Raw genomic sequence first — 5,777 nt, 5'->3', positions numbered from 1 at the left:
TTAATTAGATACTACAATTTTTTTTTCTTTTGAAAAAAAAAAGAAGAAACATTCAGATACAATTTTGAATAATCTTTGTGGTCATTTGAAATAATATATGATATTGATTACGAATTGTAAAATTGTTGTGCTCTAATAAGACCAATGGAATTTTAAGACAAGTATTGATATGAAATAATTTTTATTATTTCAATCAATATAATTTATAAATAGATTTAGAGCACCTTTTAAAGATTTGAAGAATGCATTTCAAGAAAGGCATATAAACTTGCATTTCTTATTTTTTATTCAATTCATAAAAATATATATTTTTAATTTTTAGATTAGAAAATAGAAAATTACATAAATAATAAATAATAAATAATAAATAAAATAATAATAAAAAATCTAATTATTAGTTTGATGCTAAAATACAATTTGAGTATTCTTATGTCTTGAAGGCATGTTGTTGTATTCAAAGTGACCATACTTATGTTTAATCATAACATTCTAATCATTTTTTTCTTGAAAGCGTATTAAATTTTAAACTTTATATATATACATATATATATATATATATGTAGATGAAAATAGATTTATTTTTATTGATTAATCAAAAGAATTGATATTGGACATAAATAATAACAATTATTACTAGTAAATCACAAGAGCATATATATATATATAACTTTTTTTTTGCATCTAATTATTATTTTATTTCAAAAATTGTCTCAAGCACTTTTTTAGGATTTTGAATGTTAAATAAAAATTTTACATGATTTTACCCAACTTTTATTTTTGAAGAAGTCAATTTATTCTATAGTTAGTTGTAAATTACTTCAAATGGTAGTTGAATTCTATTTTAAAAATATATTAAAAAAATTTAAATATTTAATTTAGAAAAATAAAAAAACCTTTAAAGATATTGTCAAGGACAAGAACTCGATGAAAGCTAAAGAGTAAGTGAGACTTTTCTCAAAAAGAAATAGGACAAAATAGAAATATGTATATTAAGAAAGAAACTGGAATGGCTATTGCCAAAATACAAGAAAACTAGAGACCCTTGAAACTAGACTAGAAGCAAGAAAGGAGTTGACAAGAGTGAAGAGGGCTTCACTCTTGCCTCTATATATACTATCTAACTAGAAGCCACGTGGCGATGTTCTATAAGACCTCCAATATATGTTGACTTTCTAGGCCACATGCCTTTGCTTGCAAGGCAAGTTTTCTATGGATGGACCACGTAGTTAGCTTGTTCTTTAAGCTTCCAACATGTGTGGTACATGGCTAACTTGTTGACCAAGTTTCTAACCTAAAAGTCAACTATAGACTCCTATAAAGTCAAAGCAGCATCTATGAAGCTTCTAAGAAGCTTCTCTAGAAGATATTATACAATTAACCTACTTTTATCTACTTTTACATACTTTTATCTATTCATATAGGTAATTATATGTATGTCCGTGACATTACCCCCCCTTCTAGGGACGAGTTCCACGAGGAGCGGTGATTATATATTGAGAAAATCTAATATGCGACGAATTGTATTTGCTACATATTCTGATCTTTGTTCTCTTCGAAGATAGTTGATGGGTCCTCTTAGCCATCGATAGTGTCCCATTCCAGGGCGAGAAGACCACCCTGTTATTTGATCACTGTTGAGGCCTTCATAACTTCCTTCAAATAATACATTTGAAACACCATCAGGAGTCGTTTCTATTTCCAATAATATCACCAAACATCGAGAATCTCTTCCAAGGTCGTGATACCAAACGCGTTGAATCTCACCATTTATTCGAGGAAGGACATGTCGTTCTTGAGGGTCTTCATCTCGGTTGTGTCGTCTTGAAGGTTGTGACAATCGCAATGTCTCATCCGGTAAGTCAGCAAATGAAGGTTCTTGAGTTGAATCCGCTGGTTGTTGGCTCTCCATCTAATTAGCGTCACAAAATGCAAAGAAGTTACAAATAAGGATAGGAAATTGAATGTTATCTTGCCTCAATCTTGTCTCTTTTATAAGAGAGGTTTTCATCTTGGTTTAGATGGATGTCGTTGATGAAAAACTTTGACTTTAGCTGATGCATTTGCTAGATTCCTGGATGGCTCCCATGTGCGCTCACTAATATCATATCCGCACCAATGAACAAGATATTCCAGCTTATTTCGGCGCCGCCTTGAGTCTAATATCTCTTCCACCTCAAATTCTTCATTATTATCTACTTCTATAGGAGGCGGTGGCATTTGTCTTCTTCCTTGTATATCCACTGTCTTATATGGTTCAAGAAGAGACACGTGGAATACAGGATGGATCTTCATTGACTCCGGTAGATGTAACCGATATGCAACTGGGTTGATCTGTTCAGAAACAGAAAAGGGGCCAAGCCTACGATAGTCCAATTTGTCACAAGGTCGAGTGGTCTTGATATTGCGACGAAGTAGCCATACCTTATCACCCACGTTGAGTTGTGGTTGCTCTTTACGATATACATCTGCATTTATCTTTTGTCGTTCTTGAGCTTTCTTCAACTGCGCCTTCATTATTGCATGTAACTCTGACAACCGATTTGCCATATCTTCTGCTGCAGGATTATCAACTTTTGAAAAATCAAAAGTATCAAGTCGTGGATGATAGCCATAATTGGCAAAAAAAGGTGTTTGTTGCGTGGAGGAATGTACCGTATTATTATAAGCAAACTCTGCCAATGGCAGAAGGTTTGTCCAATCATCTTGTTGGTAGTTGATGGTACACCTTAAATACTGTTCCAAGACTTGGTTTACGCGCTCTGTTTGTCCATCAGTTTGAGGATGGAAAGCTGAAGATAGCTTTATGTCCACTTTTAAAATCTTGAAAAGAGTCCTCCAGAATCTCGACACAAATTGAGTTCCCCTATCCGATATGATATCTTTAGGTAATCCATGATAGCGATAGATATTATCAATGAAAAGCTTAGCTGTTTCTTCACCTGTGATAGATTTTGTACATGGCATAAAATGTGCCATCTTGGTGAAACGATCTACTATCACAAATATAGAATCATAAGATCTTGAGCTTGGAAGATCTGTGATGAAATCCATAGAAACAGAAGACCATGGTTGTTCTGGTATAGGTAATGGCTGAAGAAGTCCGTAAGGTCGATGTCGAGGAATTTTTGATCTTGAACAAATATCACATGATTGTACAAAGTCTTTGGCTGACTTCCACATTTGTGGCCACCAAAAATCTCTTGATATGAGTTCTAGAGTCTTATTATATCCAAAGTGCCCTGCTGCTGGAAAGTCATGACGTGCTTGAAGAACACGCAAACGTGCTTTTCCTTCTGGAACATATAGGCGTCCTTCAAAATATAATAGATTATTCTTGAACTCGAACTTAGAAGAATCATGAGACTTGGAAGAATTATTCTCGATATCATGAACAAGAGGATCTGAGGACATACTGGACTGGATTTGCTTGAGAAAAGTTGAATCAACAGTCAATGTTGATTTCACTGCTCGGAGATGAAATTGCTCCGGTTTCAAGAGGACCGTTCTTTGTTGCTCAAAAGCTGCATCTCCTTCTTTTGGTGCAAAATAAGAACGTCTAGACAGGGCATCGGACAAACCTTGTTGTTTTTCTGGCCGATAAGTGATAATGAAGTCGAATCTTGACAAAAACATACTCCAACGAGCTTGACGACGATTCAACACGCGTGCTGACATGAAATACTCGAGGTTCTTGTGATCTGTATACACAGTGACTGGACTAGAAGCGCCTTCTAGATAATGACGCCATTCTTGAAAGGAATCCACGATTGCAAGAAGTTCTTTATCGTGGATCTCATAATTGATCTCGGCTGCTGAGAATTTTCTTGAATGAAAAGCTATCGGATGAAGTTTGTCATCTGTTCCCATTTGTGATAAAACTGCACCCAAGGCAAAATCCGATGCGTCTGTTTCCATAAAAAATACCTTGGAAAAGTCAACACGATATAAGACTGGTGCAGAGACAAACGATGTCTTCAAGGCTTCAAATGCTGCTTCCGCTTCTTGATTCCATTGGAATTTATCTTTACTAGTCAAGCGTGTAAATGGAGCTGCAACTCGTGAGAAGTCTTTGATGAAGATCGGATAGTAATTGGCAAATCCCAAGAAACATTGGACATCTCTTACAGTCTTTGGAATCTTCCAATCCATGATTGTTTGGACTTTCTTAGAATCCATCATAAGACCATCATTTGAAATGATGTATCCTAAAAAGTCAACTTGAGTAGTGTGAAATACACACTTTTCCATCTTGGCGTACAATCCTGCATCTCTGAGTTTTTGTAATACTTGACGAACATGTATTTCATGTTCTTTAACATTCTTAGAATAAATCAGGATATCGTCTAGGTAGCAGACGACAAAATTGTCTAAGAATTCACGAAATACATCATTCATGAGATGTTGAAAAGCAGCTGGTGCATTTGTGAGTCCAAAGGGCATGACATTATATTCGAAATGTCCATACTTGGTTCGAAACGCAGTCTTCCATTCATCTCCTTCTTTGATCCATACTAGATTATATGCTCCTCTTAGATCTATTTTTGTATAGATCTTAGCTTGATTTAACTGGTCAAGGAGTCCTGATATCAAAGGTAATGGATACCTGTTCTTGATTGTGATCTTGTTGAGTCCTCGATAGTCAACACACATTCGTAAAGATCCATCTTTTTTCTTTAGGAATAAAATTGGAGCTCCTGCTGGAGATTTTGAATGGCGTATGAAATTCTTCGCTAAATTCTCGTCAATATATGTCTTGAGTTCAGCCAACTCATCTTGCGATAAACTGTAAATTGGTCCAAATGGTGGCTGAGTTCCTTCCTTGAGATCGATTGAACAATCGTATGGGCGATGCTCAGGAAGAATATCTGCATTCTTTTTCTCAAAAACGTCTTGATAATCCTGATATTGACTTGGAATGCCACTTGAAGTCTTTACGCTTTCAGAAATAGGTGCAGCATAAATAGCAAAAGTTGATCCTTCTTTTGCTGCGTGTATAAATGCTTTTGCACATATAAGTGCGAGTTTTACTATACTAGACTCATGGTTTTTTACTTGATTAATAGAACTGTTACTAATGCTCTAAGGAAAATCAAGTTTACGAGAAATCCAATCTATTCGAGGATTATACTTTTCTAACCATGATAAGCCTAAAATTACTGGATTAGAGGGAGATCTAATTATATTAAAAATTACGCAACTACTCTGACCATTTATTATTACATCTACAGGAAGTGTTTCGTGAGTTACATCTCCAGAAGACAACGGACGACCATCTATGACTTCTACGTGTACAGGTTTAGTTTTTTGTATTAATGATATTCTATGACATCTAGCAAATTCTTCATCTAAAAAACAAGATGAGGCTCCTGAATCTACCAAGGCAGAGGCTTTGTAATTATTAGGTCCTAAACGCACATCTATTATAAAACAAGGAGATGGTTCTGAGGAGAGGATAGGACCTTCATTAGAAGTTGTACAAGATTCCAGCCGCACGGTCCCTATTGTAGCTGGACGTATTCGTTTTCCGACATACTGTCTTCTTTGACAGCCGTACTCCTCATTTTGTAGTTACGTCGCTTCTTTGGACAATGTTGAGCAGTGTGCTTAGGTTCTCCACAATATAAGCACAATCCTTCTTGTCGACGACGAGACTTTTCTTGCTCAGTAAGAGGTTTGAAACGTACCGCATCAATTTGCATATCCTCTACTTCTGAAGGTATGTGTTGAGGAGACGTCGGTGTTGCCATTGAATTGTAGTAACGTTGAGGCCCACTTGT

At 35.6% G+C, this 5,777-nt stretch overlaps 1 long non-coding RNA gene across 1 annotated transcript; it reads right to left on the bottom strand.

The window, feature by feature from the left end:
- Positions 1-965: 965 nt before the first annotated feature.
- On the bottom strand, positions 966-5,008 carry LOC149987552 (uncharacterized). Its single transcript, XR_016497963.1, has 2 exons — positions 2,422-5,008; positions 966-1,909 (listed from the first exon to the last, which is right to left on the bottom strand). It is a non-coding gene; the product is annotated as an uncharacterized LOC149987552 (long non-coding RNA).
- Between the last annotated feature and the right edge of the window lie 769 nt (positions 5,009-5,777).

Source organism: Physcomitrium patens, chromosome 17, assembly GCF_059467195.1.
Source record: "Physcomitrium patens ecotype Gransden chromosome 17, ASM5946719v1, whole genome shotgun sequence".
NCBI lineage: Eukaryota > Viridiplantae > Streptophyta > Bryopsida > Funariales > Funariaceae > Physcomitrium > Physcomitrium patens.
This window is presented reverse-complemented; position numbering and strand designations above follow the sequence as displayed.